Source organism: Carcharhinus amblyrhynchos, chromosome 6, assembly GCF_965287045.1.
Source record: "Carcharhinus amblyrhynchos chromosome 6, sCarAmb.v2.hapA, whole genome shotgun sequence".
Taxonomy (NCBI): domain Eukaryota; kingdom Metazoa; phylum Chordata; class Chondrichthyes; order Carcharhiniformes; family Carcharhinidae; genus Carcharhinus; species Carcharhinus amblyrhynchos.
This window is the reverse complement of record NC_137329.1, coordinates 16,313,399-16,332,905: the sequence shown is the minus strand read 5'-3', so window position 1 is coordinate 16,332,905 and position 19,507 is coordinate 16,313,399.

Sequence of the window (19,507 nt, the reverse complement as noted above, 5' to 3'; positions counted from 1 at the left end):
GGTGCTGCACCTATCACACTTTCTTGCATTGGGATTGTTCCCCTGCCTTGTTGAAAATGATGGCGAGAGGGATATCAGGTTACAGACTGTGGTTGAATACAATTCTGCTCTCTCAGTCCCTCATGGATGTTGAGTTTTGATGTTAGATCTGTTCTGAATCTATCCTAACAACAGCTCATAAGGACTGTGTGGGGTTCCTACCAACATGATTATGGCATATGCAATAGTTTAGCCAATGAGAATAAGGTCAGGTAGGTTTGCCCCTATTGTTGATTCTCCCATAGGCCCAGCCTGTCAGATATGTCCTTTAGGGATTGGCTAACTTGGTCATTGGTGGTACCACCAAGCCACTCCTGGTGATGGATATGGAGTACCCCACCAAGAGTATTGTGGTAGCGTGGTCCCTTTAAGGGGTGGTTGTTTATGGGTCATATGACCTTCCTAGGGCCAAGTAGGAAGCAGCATATGAACTGTTACCTATTGGGTGTTAGGGTGCACATATCCCCATTGTGGGCCTGGGAGTCGATGGGATTAGAGGTGTACGTGTTTGAATAGCTTTTCAATTATCCTTCCATAAATCACTACTATGAGCCTTGCGCTGTAATAAATAAACCTTGTACTCGTGCTACCCTCAATGCTTCTTCCAAGTAATGTTCAACATGGAGGAGCAGGGACTCATCAGCTGAGGAGGGTGGTAATCGGCAGAAGGTTTCCTTGCCTGTGATGACCCTGTTGCCTTGAAATTTCATTGCGTCTGCCAGAGTCAATGTGTACTCCCAGGACCATTGCTTCCAGAGTACATCTCTGGTGGTTATGTCCAGGCATGGTCAAGGAGGAATCTGGAGTATTGGTTGTAAGGTATGATTCAGTGAGTCTGAATCTATCAGACTGTTGCTTAGCTCATATGTGGGACATGGACTAGGAAGTTTGTTCCTCTGGAATAGAGCAGGAGTTTTGGACCTTGGGAACAGAATGGGGGCTTCAGGCCTCAGAAATGGAGGGTGTGGTGGAGGGGTGTTCATTTTCGGAGCGTGTGTGCGTACGTGTGCGAGAATGTGCGTGTATAAGAGAGAGAGACATGACGTGTCCAATATTAGAATCAGCTTTCCAGCATCATTGCTTTGGATAAAAATGACAAAACCTATAGATTTTTTAATTAGGTAACTTACTAATTGTTGCCAAATTAATATATATGTAGATATGGCTAAAAAAAAACTTGTTTATGTTTATTTTCTGTGTTTGCACATTTCACAACAGAAAATATGGTGTCGTTATCAGGAGAATATTTAGGGTTTCTGATGCCCTTGGAAGGTCACAAGGGGTTCCATAGTTCAGAAAGTTTAGAGAACGCTGATATCCAAGATGCTTTGCAGGAACTCACCAAGGCTCCTTAAGCAACACGATCAAACACATGATTGCTATCATCTAGAAGGACAAGGGAATGCAGACACATGTGACGCCATCACTTGAAGTTTCCCTCCCAAGTCACTCACCGTCCTGACTTGGAAATATAATTATTGCTCTTTCACTGTCGTTGGGTTAAAATCCTGGAAGTTCCTTCCTAATAGCACTTCAGGAACCGCAATGGTTCAAGAAAACAGCTCAGTACTATCTTCAAGGGCAACCAAGAATGGGCAATAAATGCTGGCCTTGCCAGCGATGCCCACATCCCATAAACAAATTTAATAAAATATTCATGAGGAGGACTTTACACGATCATCTGGGCAAGGTGTGTCTCCATCATTTCTGGCCGTAGGTCAATAGTCCATTCAGCTTATTCTAACTGAGGTAATCAATCACACTCAAATTCAACCAGCATCATAAGTATTTGGACAAAGTGACATCCAAATGTACACTTTATTATTTGCCTTAGATATTGGCTGTTATTCATGAAATATCTTTAATGAACAGGATACTGGGTACTATTGAACAATAATCATTACAACAGATGTAGAATTTCTTTGACTCTGGTATTATCCATGCAGAAAGTGAAAGAAAGTGTTACAAAACATAAATTTAGTCCCTTCTCTTTATATTGTTTTAAAGAAACTTCATCAGGCGCCAGAGTTGACAATGAATAAGGAGTCTGAAACACATTAGGTACAAGTATTATTGTTCGATCAAGACAGATCTTTGATGGAATTCAAATTATCAGCGACTCTGTGAGACTTCAGAGGGCTCTGCGTAATGTTACTCGTCAACTTGCTATTGTACTGTAAATTTTAGCTCAACTTGTTCTAAATATGTAATGACAAAGAGCACACATATTGTGGGAGGAGATAGGCAAACGCCAGGATCTGCCAGAAGTAACTGTAATGTTATTAAAAAGTCTTGTTTCTTAGACTATGGCAGCTTCAAAGCACTGACTTCAAAAGCGGAAGCTGATTCAAAACTACTATACAAAAGATGAATTATTATAAACAAGAAGGAAATCTGAGACAGCAAAAGAAATTGCCCTGCAGAATTTTGTTCTGTTACAGTGCTGGTTTATTTCATAAACCCTTAGGTATGTTTTAATTTGGGTTGGCCTGGTGGCTCGTTGTTAGATACACCACCCTGTGTAGACCAATTGTTCTGACCAAATTTTACAGCACAAGTTTTACAGAAGCAGGCCATTTGGCCCGGCTGGCTTATGCCAGTATTTGTATCCTGTACTGGGTTAGGTGAAAAAGAGTGGAAGAAGTCTATCAGCATTTCCTTTGATTCTTTCCACTCATGTTCTTGTTTAGGTTCCTTTTAAATGTATTTAATGCCATATATCTCAATTACTACTTCATAAAAATGATATAAAGCCTCCAGTGCAGAAAGAGGTCATTCAGCCCAATCAAGTCTACATCAACTGTCCCAAAGAGCATCTTACCCATGCTGTGTCAGTAACCCCACACATTTACCTTGCTAATCCCCCTAACCTATACATCTTGGGACATTAAGAGGTAATTTAGCATGACCAATTCACCTAACCTGCACATCTTTGGACTGTGGGAGATAACTGGGGCACCTGGAGGAAACCTGCAGACACGGAGAATGTGCAAACTCAATTACAGACTGTCACCCCAGATGGAATCAAAGCTTGGTCCCTGGCACTGTAAGGCAGCAGTGCTAACCACTGTGCTACCATGCTGTCTGTAGTTCTGGGACCAAGTTTCACATTTTAATCTTCCTTTTGGTATAGACAGTTGTCCTGAATTCCTATTTGACTTATCAGTGCAATCTTATTTTTATGACCCCTAGTTTTGGATTTCCCAACAATTGGAAATATTTTTGTGTTGGCCCTCTCAAATTCCTTCATTATTTAAAAGTATTCCAGCAGATTATCTGCTGAATTGTATTTCTCCAAAGAAAAGAGTTACAAGCGGTTTAATCTTTCCTGAGAGTTATAACCTCTCAAAACTGGAATGATCCTTCCAAATAGTTTTTATATCTTCTCTGATCTTTTATATCCTTCTTGTGAAATGGAGACCAGGACAGTGCATAATTCTCCAGGTTTGAATCCTAGCCTGTGTTGAGCTGTCTGCATGTCAACTGGGAACATTGTCAGAGGTACTGCATTCAGGCTTAGAGGCTTTTAGCCAGAAAGAAAAGAAACTCAGAAATAATGGATTTAGAATTACATTGAATATAGTGCAGATAGGTAGGCCATTTGGTCCACTGTGCCTGTGTTGAGGTTTATACTTAACATAAGTCTCCTCCTTTTCTACCTCATTGTAGTCTTTCAATTCGGTTTTCACACGTGATCACAGAATCTCTACAGTGCAGAAGGAGGCTATTCAGCCCATCAAGCCTGCATTGACAACAATCCCAACCAGGCCCTGTCCCCATAATCTTGTTACTCTCCCTGACAGATTAATTAGCTATTTAAATTGCCCCTTACTAAGTTCACATCTTTGGACTGAAAGGGGAAATTGGAGCACCCGAGGAAACCCACACAGACACAGGGAGAACGTGCAAACTCTATATTGACAGTGACCTGAGGCCGGAATTGAACCTGGATGTCTGGAGCTGAGGTAGCAGCACTAACCACTGTGCCACCGTGCTGCCTGCTTTTGAAGGCATCTGAGCTTTTTACTTCAACCTTATGCTGTGGAAGCGAGCTCCACATTCTAACCACACCTCCTTATTTCCCTATTGGATTTATTAGTGACTACCCTGTATGTATGGTCCTGAGTTTTGGATTCTCCCACAAACGGACATCACATCCACCCTGTCCAGAACCTGAGACCTCAAAAAGGTCACCTTTAAGTCTGTCCTCCAAGCAAAAAGTTCTAATCTGTCCTATAGTTTCCCCATAGATATAATCTGTCAGTTGCCAGCTCCTGTTTCTTTTTAATTCTCGATAAAATAAATAAGCTCCTGTCTGAACTGAGCAAAAGCTGTGCAGGGAGTTCCATGTATGAATTTGTGTCCTAGGATTGGTAGGACAGGCTTGGGGGGGTTGGTAACCACAGTGCATTATTGTTTGAAACTCGAATTCTCTGAATGCCCAATGTCAAAGCTGGTTTGCCTCCATATACATTATCATAAAACACATGTGTATTATTTTCAGAATCAAAATAAAACAGGAGAAACAGAAAAGAAAAATGAAGTAGTTGACTATAGCTTCAGGGAATTATACTGGCTCCGAATAAATGTTGTTAGGGGCTGTTGCAATGGTTTTCCTGTTGCATTTAAAACTTTGGCTCTCCTTAAAGTAGTCAAAGTAATGGAATGGTTTCAAGGTGTACTTTACTAAAGCTATAGGATCCTGAGTGACCATTCAGAGCAAAAAATTCAGAAATGCAAAGGCAATTAAGGTCTTAGCTTCAATTACAAGTTATTAGCATATCCCAATAAAAAGAATAGGAGCTATTTCCAGTCATAAATGGTTACATCACATAAAAGCACAGTGTTTAAAACACAATCACAATCACCTTACACTTGCTTAATTATAATATCCAATTGACATAAGGTTTTGTTTCATCTGAGTGTTGTTTTCCCTTTAGGCTTTCGAATTGTCCCGGTTATTAGAACATGGATCACTTCCTTGTCCAATGCAGAGATCTGATTAGTGATCTATGCCCAGACCAATGACCTTGTTGCCTGTCTGTGAAGGCTGTTATAAGATTTTTGTTTTCATTGTGTGATTCTTAAACTTGTGTGACTATTAACCCCATCAAATGTGCTCCAAGTTTTCTGCTTGCCTGATCCAAGTCTCTTAATGTTTATAAATATATTGTGGTAATGGATGCACTTTCAGAGACTCTGGGTGGGATTCTCCCCAAAGGGTAGAATTTGCATTAAATCCTGCTGGTTTTTAAGTAGGATTTTCAAAAGGAATCCCTCACTTGCATCACTGCGCCTCCGAACCCCTCCTCCCCCCTCCCCAAATCGCTGGCCTCCCAGGTGTGTCTAGGCCAGCCTCGACCCCACCCCGCCTCAATTTCCTGCCCCCTCCACCCGCCAGCACTCTGGACCTTCTGCCCCCCCGACAGATCCACCTCTCCCCTCCCCCCACTCATCATCCCAATCGCTGGCCTCCCCCCATCATCGCCAACTGCAGAGTGGTAGCAGGACCCCCTATGCCCACCGATTACTCCCAGAAGCCTGACTCCCTTTGGCCTTGCCCACTTGGCATTGCCTGTTGCACAGTGGGCAATGCTGATGCCCCCTGGATATCGTCACTTTGTCCCTTGGGCAGTGCCAGAAGTCCAGGCTGGCACTAAGCTTACAATGCCTAGGGACACCACAATTACCCTAATCTCCTAGGGGGCCTTGATGACCCCCCTTCACTCCAGCAGGGTCAGGCCATCAGCTCCCCACTAGTAGGGAGCCACTGTAATCCACGCTGGAGTGAAATACTCATCTGCATACTTTTTTCAGCTCCGTGCCAATTTATGGCAGGGAGGAGATGATGGTGCTGGAAATCCAGTGGCCAGAGACTGTGGAGGCCGTGGCGCCCAATGAGGAGCCCGTAAAATGGCCTCCATTTGAGTCTCCTGGCCTAGGCGGGAGAATAACCTCCTTCATTAGTAAACAATAAAAGATTTATTAATAAGAATCTATAGGAGCAGCAGCATGTTGGTAGTTCGTTTGAGAATGACTCCTGCCGAAGAGAAGTTCTCCCCTGGGGTGATACCCTGTTCTGAGTCCCGATTGGAAACCCAGGTCATATGACCTATACTCTGCTGTGTTGTCCTTAAAAGAGACAATCACTATAGCTATATTCTGAGGCAATTCACTGCCATCTTGACAGAATGGCTGCCCACCATATTGGAAGGGCAAAAATAGAAATGAAATGAATACTTGATCTCAAGGCACTGATGTCTCAGTAGTCAACTAAAGAACAGTGAGATGCATGTGGACTACCTTCCTGCAGTTTGAGGCAAAGTAACACTGGATGCAAGAATCCTGCTGAATGTCCAACCAGGATGTGGAGCTGGAAATCTGGTCTCTGGTCACTAGAACTGCCCGAAGGTTTCGAATCCTACAGCTTTTGAATCAGATGTGGCAATATACACCTCCCAACCAAAGGAAAGGTGCACTCCTTTGCTTATTTTAAATCAGTTATGGCTGCAATGATATACTATTACTCTACAGTTCACCTGAACTTCATGGAATATGTTACAATTTAAGGAGATCTGAATACTCTAAACAGATAACATCCTAAAATTACAGTAATTTTCCTCTGTATGTTGGTAGATGGGTTTAGCCAACTTTGAAAGAAATCAGCATCATCTTCTCAAAGGACAATTATGGATAGCCTCACCAGCGACCTGTACGTCCCATAAATGAATTTAAAAAAAACCTCTCTCATTACAGTTTCCCCCCTTGATTTAACTCGAATTGAAATAAATAATTTGCTAATTATGAAGTAGAATAGATACAGGATTTTCAGCATTAGATAAAAGATGTGCAAGTATTTTCACAACAGAATATTGAAATAAGTACCATTGCTTAGTAAAAATTACAGAATATATGCATTTTTGAGGCATGGTGGCACAATGGTTAGCACTGCTGCCTCACAGAGCCAGGTTCAATTCCAGCCTTTGGTGACTACATGGAATTTGCTCATTCTCCCCATGGCTACATGGGTTTCCTCCAGTACTCGTGGAGGACGTGGAGACCCTGGAGAGTGCAGAGGAGGTTTACCAGGATGCTGCCTGGTATGGAAGGACTGATTTATAAGGAAAGATTGGAAAACCTGGGGCTCTTCTCCTTAGAAAGACAGAGATTGGGGGGGGGGGGGGGGGGGGGGCGGGGGGGGGGGATCTGATAGAGGTGTATAAAATAATGAAGGGAATAGATGGAGTCAACAGTTTTCCCTAGATTGGGGACAACTGTTACAAGAGGTCATGATCTAAGGGTGATGGGGGAGAAATATAATTTGGATACTAGAGGAAGGTTTTTCCACGCAGAGGGTCATGGGGGTATGGAATGTGCTACCAAGTAAGGTGGTCGAGGCAGGCACGCTGGACTTGTTTAAGGTATACTTAGATAGGCACATGAGTGAAACAGGGATGGAGGGTTATAGAAGACGATATTAAAAAGGGTCAGAGCCTCAGGACGACACTGGAAACGTGATATTACATGTTAATGTTTTGTCTCTTTTAATCCACAGGTGTCAGTCCACCTTGTTGTCAAACAAGGGGCATGTACACAATGGGTCGTGCGTGGGCTGCTCTTGGAGGTTGAGAGTGGCCTAGTACTACGTGTCGTTGTGTGCTTAATCCTGGACCAGCAGACGGGCACCACAACAGCTCAGTGACTATCACTGCTAGCTGTGCAGATACATGGATTTGGGCCTGTGTCTGTGGGAGTTTGCGCATTCTCCCTGTGGTTGTGTGGGTTTCCTCCAGGTGCTCTGGTTTCCTCCCACACCCCAAAGATGTGCTCTTAGGCTGATTGGTGTACCAAATTGACCCTACGCTATTCTCCCCTGAATCTGGCTACATTAGGGGTACCATTCACATACACACGGGGCAGGGTAGGTGTAGGAAAATGCTTTGTTGAAATGGCGGCGCGGGCTCATTGGGCTGAAGGGCCTATTTCCCGTGCTGGGTTGTTCTTTGTTGTACTCCAGTTTCCTCCCACAAAGATGTGCGGGTTAGGTGGATGGGCCATGCTAAATTGTCCCTCAGCGTCCCAAGGTGTGTAGGTCAAGGTGATTAGTGGGGTAAATACATATGTTAGGGGGAATAAGGCGAGATGGTTTCAGAGACAGTGTAGACTCGATGAGCTGAAAAAATCCCAACAGTGCAGAAGGGAGCCAGTGATCCCAAGTAACATGTTGGGCTGTTCCCAGGTCAGATTAAAAAAGCAGGAACTGATTGACTATTCAAAATATCCCTCTAGATTGTTTTGATCCCGAGTAATCTGTAGGAAAATGCATTAACATAAAGCTTTAGCACACCTGCTCTGTTCTATAATATTACATATTACAGAAGGTAAAATGGCTAACATTATAAATGCAATTCCCCAGTGTACGTACAAGCACTGGCAACATAAAAAAGAACAGATCAAGTTTAATTTATAGCACAGGAAATAGAAAAGTAAAATAAAAATGTGACTGCACAGCCAAGGAGAGATTGTGAGAAAGAAAGTCAGACAAATGTCATGTGAGCAGTCTTAACAAAATAAATTCAGGCAAAGTGTTTAGGTAATGTAAACCTTCTAACCACGGTATCGCATCTCCCACACAGTCTATTAATCAGGGCACAGATCTAACCCACTCTTGTTCAGTGAAGCACATTTATTAGATGTTCTGTGAAATTTAAATAAACAGCTAACTCTAGAAGGAATCAGAAATCATCCAATTCTCCTCATTTGATTCAACTATAATTTAAATTACTTGCTAATTGGAACACATTATTAATTTTGAAAAGATGTTTAATTAATTACATTGAGGGACAATTCAAGACAGATAATTGTCACAGGAAATACTGCTTAGGAAATTTTAAAATGCATGTGCACAGTTGTATGTGTTCTGGGGAGATAACCATGAAGTCAAAGTGATCAAGACAGATTTCAGAATTAACTTCCAATAGACATTCTTCTCTCAGGCACCTTTGTAGCAATGCCAGGAGAGCAAAGTGGGGTTGATGTTGCTAGAATACAAGTGCCAGACATCTAAATGTAGCCATTACTTTTGCTCCATAAACTCAGATGCGTGGCTTTGATGTTAATTCAAACTATCTGAGATCTAACATCCCTGTCCTGGAGGCAAGGGAGAATCCACCCAGGCTGCAACTTTAGATCAACACTTCCCAAGAATTTTCATATTGGTTGCATTTCTCTACTTTTCCTTTTCTTCCTCCTCTCCTCAGAATACTGACTTCTTGCTGGGCTTTGATTCGGTGCCTTTTTGTTACTTCTTCATAGATCAATGCTTGGATCTGCGGGCAATAAGTACCAGTGTCAATCGTCTGTGCACATGTGCACACATCACATATGTCCAGCAGGGGTCATTGGAGATCAATCAGCTGTGGGAATCCTGCTGGCTTTTACTGGTGAAAGAAGGTAATGCAGTGTCCCAAGCCCAGAGAACTGACAAAATCATCAGCATGCTTTAGTTGGTAACTCTTATGAGTACTGAGAAAACAGGCAAATTTCCCAGTAGATTGTGTTGCAAAGGTTTGTTTTGCCTCTATGAAGTTGAGACTTGTACGTTTAAAAAATAAACCATTGATTGTTAAGCCATAATTACGTACATATCCCAGGTTCTGCCATGCATGGTGCTGCTTCCTTCTAGACTCTGCTCCCCAAGTCAACCATCATGTGACTCTATACATAACCATTGGTGATACTATGCGCCAGTCCCACATTAACCCTTATTTGCCAATAACCTTTATATTACATGGCACGTGGCTACCATATGCAACATATTGCAGGTGTGCATGTCTCGATATTTGTGACTGATGATCTTCTTACCTTAACTTTGAATGTAGTCTCAATCACCTTGAGGTCAATCACTGGCTCCAGATCTCCCCCAAAGTCCAGATTTGCTGTAAAATGTGCCTTTTGCCCAACATAGCTGGTGGTGGGTAGAATTCCATTTTAACTGTAACATTTGCATGCTGCAAGTTCTCCACATGGAGTATTATCTGATTGAAATTTCATAATGAACAATCAGAAAGAAAACCTTTTTTCTGTTGAGCATGGCCTTCACTTGGTCACTAACAGGTAGAAATCTGTTCTCAAAATCATTGCTTCATTGGTTTTAATATATGACAAGCACAAATTTTTAAAGAACTGCTCTATACAAAATACTCCTGTGGCTTGCGAAAGGTTAACACTTAACCTTTGTAAAGGAAAGAGTCCGAGGCTGTGGCCATAGCTGGTTGCCAAATGTGTCTAAATTGGTAAACCAGAAGATGGAAACAAAGATTATTTGTGAAGAAACATTTCTTCTTCTTTTCTGAAGGTGAAGCAGTCATATCAGACTCAAAACGTTAACTCTGTTTCTCTCTCCATAGCCACTGCCAGAACTGCTGTGTTTTCCAGCACTTTGTTGTTATTCCAGATAACAACATTGATGGTTACTTAGCCATCATCTCTACCTGTGCAGGAAGAAACCATTTTATGGGTTGCCCTCATTATTTGATTGGAAGCAATTTAGTACATTGGGGAAAAGTCATGTGTGATTACAAATGCGATTTCAAACAGATCTCTTTTTCCTATTACTCTTTGTGACAATTACGATGAGGATTTTTCAAATCAAGTGGAGGAACGAATGCTGGTCTATAAACTATTGAATCCTGTAGCTGGACAGGGAACAAAATATGCATCTTGGAATACAGTGAGAAAGCCATTTTGATTAGGATTAAGCTTGGCTCAGCCGTAGCATGCTACTGGGTCCTGTGTTCAAACTCCAGGATTGGAGGTCATAATCTAGGCTGAAGCTTGAGTGCAATACTGGGAGGGTGCTATATAGTCAGACGAGGCTTATTTACCCTCTCGTAGATGAAATAATGTGATACCACTAGTGGAATAGCAACACAGGAGATGCCCTGATCAACATTCATCCCATAACCAGCACTGCTGGAACAACCACAAATTATTGATCATTTATCTCATTCCTGTTTGATGGACCTTACTTGCCTGGATTACAACAGAATCCACACTTAAGTGCTTCAATACCTTTTAAATGGTAGCATGCAGAGCAAGTGAAAAGACCTCTCAGAATTAAATATATGACCGACTTGGAAGATCAGATGCACCTTAGAATTCAATTTCTTTTGTGTTGAGACTATTGAAACATCAACTGTAAAAAGCAGCCTGATTGTGTTGAATAACAGATCAAAAGGTTAAGTCATACTGTTCAGATCAAGCAAGACAATGAAGAACTTACTTACCGAGCTTAAGTAAATGAAATAAATGATAAGTATCTGTGCGATGTAATAAAACATCAAAAGATGCTCCACAGCAATGATCTAAAACAGAAGTTCACACCAAGCAACTGAAAGTCCTTGAGACAGCAGTGATTAGCCCTGTTACCTCACACCACCAGGGACTTGGGTTTGATTCCTAGCTTGGGTCATAGCCTGTGTGGGTTTCCTCCCACAGTCTGAAAGATGTGCTAGTTCAATGCACTGGCTATGCTAAATTCCCTCTCAGTGTACTCGAGCAGGCGACTAGGAGATATTCACAGCAACTTCATTGCAGTGTTAATGTAAACCTACTTGTGACACTAATAAATAAACTTGAACAGGGTAGATGACAAATGTCTTAAAAATGAAATGTCTTAAATGGAGGAAAGGTGGAGAGGTTGAGGGAGGGAATTCCAGAGCTTAAGGCCGAAGACCATGAATTTCCACTCCTCCCTCAGCTCATCTGCTGCTGGAGTCCTTATCCATTCTTTGTTACTTTGAGGTCTGACTACTCCAATACTATTTTGACCCTTTGTAAATTAATATCTTTGGATGTCATCAATGGTGGATGATTTAAAGTTGGGGATGCTCAGAGGCTAGAATTAGATGAACACGGATCTCTCAGATACTTATGAGGCTGCAGGAGATTACAGACTAGGGAGGAATGAGGCTAAGGAGGGATTTGAAAACAAAGGTTAGAATCAGGGCATAGCTTTACTGGAAGCCAATGAGTAGAGGTGATGAGCATACAGGTGTGAGGTAGTACAAGGGCAGCAGTATTTGGATGACATCCAAACATATTAGTTTACAAAGGACAGAATATGGGAGGGCTGTTCAAACTAGCATTGAAATAGTCTCAAAGTGACAAAAGAATGGATAAGGATTTCAGCAGATGAGCTGAGGGGTGGAAATACATGGTCTTAATAATGGCACAAACATGGTCAGAAATGTATCTGTCATTAAAATGTGATCCCAAAGTTGTGATCAGTTTAGTTCAGCTTTGGTCAGTGGACAAGATGAAAGATAGAATTGAGTCAGTAATTAGGGAGCAGAGTGTGACAGAGACTAAAAAAAAAAATGGTTCCAGTCTTCCCAATATTTAGTGAGGGGGATGTTTCTGCTCATCTAGTACTGGATGCTGACAAAGCAAAGCAATCTGATGACTTTAAAACACTGAAGAGGTTGAGAGAAGTGGTGATGAGGTAAAGCTGGTTGCCTGTCCTCAGTATTCGTGCTGTAGTGAATGTTGTGTTTTTCGATGATATCATCGAGGGCAGATGAGAACTAAAAGACGGCAAAGGAAAGTCTTTGGGGATACTGGAGATAATTGCAGAAATGGAAGGGAGTCTATGGATGGTGATTCTATAGCTACAGTTAGGTAGATAAGAATGGAACTGAGCAACCTGTAGTTCCATCTGACTGGATGATGCTGGAGAAGTGTTGGGGAAGGATTGTGTAGTCAACTGACGAAGATTATAGCCAGGTCAAGTACAATGAGGAGGGATAGTTTCACAATTGTGATTAAAAGCCTGTTGTTAGAATATTTGTTGTTAGGTTAATAACTTCATGATGGTTTTTTGTTATAGTGGTGTGACCTCACATGACACTCCATTTATAACTAGTTATTAGTAATACTGTGAAAGTTGTATTATCTTGTTTTCTTTTTCCATTTAATTATTGGAATGTAGATATCACTGGCAATGCCAGCTTTTACTATCCATCACTGCCTTTGGGAAAGTGGTGATAGTCCTTCTTCATAAACTAAAGCAATTTAATTCCATTTCAGGGAGCAATAGAAAACCAGCCACATTTGTATTGGGCTAAAGTCACAGAGACCAGACCAGGTAAGGATAATTTTTCCCCCCCTAAAGGGCAATTAGCGAACTAATCACATTCCAACGGTTTCATGGTCATTTTTATTTGTTGCCGATATCCAGTTTAAAGACAAGGAATTCAAATTCTCAAATTGAAGATGTTTGAATGTGCATTCTCTGGCTTGTTAGAGTAGGCCTCAATTTTTGCCAATTTATCACCACTATTCTATCATATGATGTAATGTTGCATGTTCATCGTTTTTATAAAAACGATTTGCACTTGCTGAATGTTGATGCTGTATGAAATAAAGCAGCTTAATTATCTTTCAAACTTGTTGCACTATGGGTGGAATTTGTCAGTCCTGCGAACCATGAAAATCATAGTGGGCAGGACAGGAAATTCAGTAACCATGGAAAAGGTCCATTGACCTCAGGTGGGATTTTCCAGCCTGGGGTGAGTGCGGCAGGAAAATCCCACCCCATTGTGTTGGCCAGCTCCATTCGGAGGAAATGTTTCCATTTTGAAGTGATTGGGTGGGATTTTCCAGCCGCACTCACCCTGAAACTAGAAAATCCTGCCAAGGTCATCTCACACCTTTCCATGGTCAGCCCTTGCCCACTCCGATTCCCATGGCAGGATGAACATCTATTTCACAACACAACCAAGAGCCCCTGGGTAATGGTACTATGCAGTTTTCTATTAGGCAGCACAGAGTATTTCTGACATGTCCAATGCTGATGGGAGTGTCTGATACAGTTGTATGAAAACCTCAGCAAAATAGAAGCTTATTATATGTAATGCAGGTAATCCACTATCCTTAACCACTCTGTGCCTCTTTCAATTGTTATTGTCCATTCAAGTCAAAATCAATGTCAAATAAGACAATTTACAACTTGAGATGAAGCTCCACTTCAATGTTTACCTTTTTAGTCACACACCACCCTGAGCAACTTGGAACAATAACTTCCATTTCTTCATTGTCATTGGATCAAAATTCTGGAAACTCCTTCCATTATTGAATGGTGTTGTAGCTATAGCAGCAGCCACCACCATCTTCAAGGAAAAGTGCTGTGGAATAGCATATTGCTTAGACACTGGCACCAAAGGGACTGCAAGTCTGTCAAGTCCTATATTATCAATATTGACCAAAAGAAAAATTTGCCCTGGCGGAGGTAGCACCACTATCAGCACTATTCAAAGAGTTGAGCACATCAGTAGGTACATCAAGTGTTGTCATCCAATTTTGTAGTGGTGATAGAAGGATGCAACCCAGAGGATTCTCGCACAAATGAGAAGACAAAAGGAGAATCTAAAGAGCTTCTACAAATATATAAAAAGGACAAAAAAAGTAACTGGAGTAGGGCCTTTTAAAGATCAACAAGGTCACTTACGTGCAGATGCACAAGAGATGGGTCAGATCCTGAATGAATATTTTGCATCAGCATTTACTGTTAAGAAAAGCATGGATGTTAGGCAACTTGGAGAAATAAATAGCGATGACTTGAGGAGTGTATATATTACAGAGAAGGTGGTGCTAGAAATCTTAAAGCGCATCAAGGTACATAAATCCTGAGGACCTGTGGTCATCCTGGGCCATTGTGGGAGGCTGAGGAGGAAATTGCAGGTCCCCTAGCAGAGATATTTGAATCATTGACAGCCACAAGTGAGGTGCCTGAAGATTGGAGTGTGGCAAGTGTTGTGTCCTTGTTTGAAAAGGGCTGCCGGGAAAAGCCTGGTGAACCTCACGTCTGTAGTGGGTAAGTTGTTAGAAGGTATTCTTTGAGACAGGATCCACAGGCATTTAGAGATGCAAGGAAGATTAGAGATGGTCAGCATAGCTTTGAGAGTGGAAAATTGTCTCAAGTTTGATTGAGTTTTTTGAAGGGGAAACCAAGAAGATAGATGAGGGCAGTGGATCTGATGTTGTCTACATGGGCTTTAGCAAGGCCTTTGACAAGGTGCCACATGGTAGGTTGTTGCATAAAAGGTTAAATCTCATGGGATCCAGGGTAAGATAGCCAAATAGATACAAAATTGGCTTGATGGTGGAAGACAATGGTTAGAGAGGGTTGTTTTTCCAAACTGGAGGCCTGTGACCAGCAGTGTGCCTTAGGGATCGATGCTGGACCCACTATTACTTTTCTTAAATGAATGATTTGGATCAGAACTTGGGAGTATGGTTAGTAAGTTTGCCAATGACAACAGGATCTTGATCAATTGGGCCAGTGGGCTGATGACAGATGGAGTTTAATTTAGGTAAATGCGATGTGATGCATTTTGGTAGATCGAACCAGAGCAAGACATACTCAGTTAATGGTCGAGCAAAAGGAAAAGTTATAGAACAGAGATCTAGGGCTACAGGTTCATAGCTCCTTGAAAGTAGAGTCACAGGTAGACAGAATGGTGACAAAGGCATTTGGCATGCTTGGTTTTGTTGGTCAAAACATTGACTACGAGTAGGGACGTCTTGAAGTTGTACAAGACATGGATAAGGCCACACTTGGAATACTGTGTATAGTTCTAGTCATCCCATTATCGAAAATGGGATTATTAAACTAGAAAAAGAGTGCACAGAAGATTTACTAGGCTGCTACTGGAACTTGATGGTTTGAGTTAAGGAGATGCTGGATAGACTGGGACCTTTTTTTTCCTGGAGCCTGGGAGGCTGAGGGGTGATCTTAGAGGTCTACAAAATAAATGAGGGGCAGAGATCAGATAGTCAATATCTTTTCCTAAATTAGGGGAGTCTAAAACTAGAGAGCATAGGTTTAAGATGAGAGGGGCGAGATACAAAAGAATCCAGAGGGTGGAGAGTTTCTGGAACAAGTTGCCAGAGGTAGTAGAAGAGGCAGGTACAATTTTGTCTTTTAAAAAGTGTTTAGATAGTTACATGGGTAAGATGGGTGTAGAGGGATATAGGTCAAACATGGGCAATTGGGACTAGCTTAGTGGTTAAACAAAAAGGGGCAGCATGAACAAGTTGGGCCAAAGAGCCTGTTTCCATGCTGTAAACCTCTATGACTAAGTTGCAGTCAGTCAGTACTCCTAATGCAATGGAAAACACTCAACCTTTTAAATGTGGAATGTCAGATTGGTCAGTGGGGGGACAGACCCATGCAGACTTCAGTTGAAGCAACATTGCTCTTCCTGGAAAGCTTTGTAGTAAAAATCATCTTTTCAGAAAATCTATTCATCACATCACACATTTATTTTGCTGTAAACTTCACACCAAGGGTGAAAAAAGAGACATCCATTCCTTGATCATTCATTGGTTATGATATTGATCAATCTTTGAAAGGGAGAGCCAGCATTAAGTGAGGGAAAGAACTAGCTAATTGAAGCAGATCAGCATTTCTCAAGACTCCATAAACATTGCCCACAGCAAAGAGAAAGGTTTTGTGAAGCTTTCATTACTGGCCCCTCCCAAATATTGAGGAGAAAGTAAGACTACCTGGACACCACAAGAATATTACCAAATAAAGTTCAATCTTAAATCAGGACTGTGCTGAAAAGGAGAGAACTGCAAGAATGTGACCAGAAAAACCTTCTGATTGACAATGAAATGGAGAAGGGCCATTCACAAAAATTAAATCCTTGAAGGTACAATGATTTTCTTTTGCTGTAACAAGGTTGATTCTATTTGTAGGTGAAGATTGACAGGCAGAGACAGATAGACATTTAATGATTAATGAATTATAACTGGAGAATAAGTCAAGACATCTTTGGTGGAATTTAACATGTGGGATACTGGTGTCATGTCTGTGGGCCAAGATCCACTTAACTGAGGTTTCTACCTCTGAAAGTTGCTGGCAGCTCACCCCATTGTCCTCCACTCGTGGGAATGGTGGCTGTTGCTGGCAGTACACCAAGGATCGCTGCTGGTTCCCTACACTTAGACATGCAAGGGTGGGATGGTTGTTTGGGGAAGGGGGGTTTGCTAAGAGAAAATAATGTTACAGAAAAGGGTTTGCAGCAGAGGTGTGCAGCTAGGTCAGAGGCAAGTTGACAAGGGTGACTTTCAGTGGTCACCTCCACTGCCCCCACCCTTGATCAGACACCAATATCTTTGAAAGAGGAATCCTACCTAGAAGGCCACAGGTAAGCCTTCCAAAACAGGCACAGAAAAGCCAGAGTATTCTCATTTAATTCCTAAACTAACAAAATTACAGCAGGTGCTGTGATAACTAGTGTTAATTGGCTGAATAATAAGCCTGGACATTCAGAGGGCAAGTTCCCATAATGGCCTGTTCCAACCTTTAACTTAATCCTGGGAGATCGTCCCACCACTGGGATTCTGACATGCGGTCTTTTCCATGATTAAATAGGCCTAGCTGCCATATTTCCAGCTGTGATGGCTGGAATACATTGTCACGTTGTTAAGCACATGTCCTATTGAAGGGACAAAGTTTTTTTTAATTCATTCATGGGATATGGGAAATGGACATTGCTAGCTGGTCAGCATTTATTGCTCATCCTTCGTCTCCCTTGGAGGCAGTTGAGATTCAGCCGCATTGGTGTGGCTCTGGAGTTGCATGTAGGCCAGACCAGGTAAGGACGGCAAATTTCCTTCCCTAGAAAGGGCATTAGAGAACCAGATGGGTTTTTTCCGACAATTAATAATTGTTTCATGGTCACCAGTAGATTCTTAATTCCAGATATTTTTAATTGAATTCAAATTCCACCATCTGCCGTGGCGGGATTCAAACTCTGGTCCCCAGAATATCAGCTGATTTTCTAGATTAATAGTCTAGTAATAACCCCACTAGGCAATGACCTAATGGTACTATCACTGGACTATTAACCTAGAATACAGAATGTTTGTATAAGATGTACACAATACAGAATAGGATCAAGGACATCTTGGATTAAAAACCCTAAAACTGAACTTTATTTGTTCTAGCATATTTTCATTATTCATATTATTGTTTTTATAGCTGTATAAAGATAAAATTATATGTCAACATCATTAGAGTACCACTACAGTGGAATCCTGCCAAATAGTACGGACCAGGATCAGAGAATATTTGCTCATAAGCAGACTGCCTTACAATAGAATTAGTTACATCATGAGTACATTGATTATGTAAGGAACAATTTTGGGACATGGTGACAAGATGAACACAATATTGCCAAGTATCAGTGTATATTGGATGAACTGATGTATATTTGTGCTTTTGCAACAGGATATTATTTCAATCCATCAGATTTAGGATTACTATTAAGCTGCAAAAGAAAGTGCTAAATAAGCTTTTCAGGACCACAAATGTTTTACACAAAAATATTTGAACAGAATGAGAGACGTTCAGAACTCTGATGTTAGCTGGTCCCCTCCATTTCTACAAATTTGCTATGTGCATTTGTACAGGCTGTACAGCTGACATGTGCAAACTGGATACAAAATTTCAATACACAAATTGTTTAGATTTTTGTTTAAAGAATGACAAGATTTATTTCTTTTCCCTCAAGTCTGTTGTGGGTATGGAGGAAAGAATTCAAATTGTATGCAAAAGAGTAACTTTGTATGAGCAAAATATGAAAGGCCATGTCCCAACTATAGTCCTTAATAAACAAATGTGTTAGAACAAAACATGACTGATAACAACTTCACTTTCAGAAGGATGGTCTAGAAATTAACAAGGAAGGACTCTCTGGTCTCAGTCCTGTGTTTTATGAACTATAGAAGAGTTTACAAGGGAATATGTTCCAGCAGAACGTAAATCAGAATCTACAGCCTGTATCAGAACAGTGAACTGGCATCCAAACTTCTTGTTCCAAGTTATAAACTTAATGCGCGGTTACTGTGCTCAGTACATTCATCCTCCCCTTTTACAGTTCTCAGCAGAACCTTTGAAGTCCCCCCCTTTTTTAACAATGTGCGTCAGAATATTGCTTAAAAAAAGAACTTAAATCTATTTTAAAAACAATAAATTGTTAACCATTTACTTGCAAACAGTCCTTCAAACTGTGAACCAAAATGCAGAAGAGAAATGCTGCTTGTAATATCACTTACACAGTACACGTTCGAACAGATCTCAACCTCCAGTTGACTTGTCACATTGAACTTCTTGGATTGTAGTTTGGCAATTTCAATCAAAAAAACAAAATTAAAGGGAATTTCTTTTTCTAGAATAGAAATTATGCCAATTGCTAGATTTCACTGTTTTGAACACTGTTCATCATTCACTTTGGACTTAGTGGTGTGAGGGGGAGGAGAGAAAAAAAGCAAATTGTCAAAGTTGTGTAATTAGACAAAATAATACACTGATGAACAGATCAAATAGAGAGGAACAGTAAATGAAAAGTTAAAAGACGGCTCAATTTTCTGACGTAGCGACATTCAAGGCACGTTT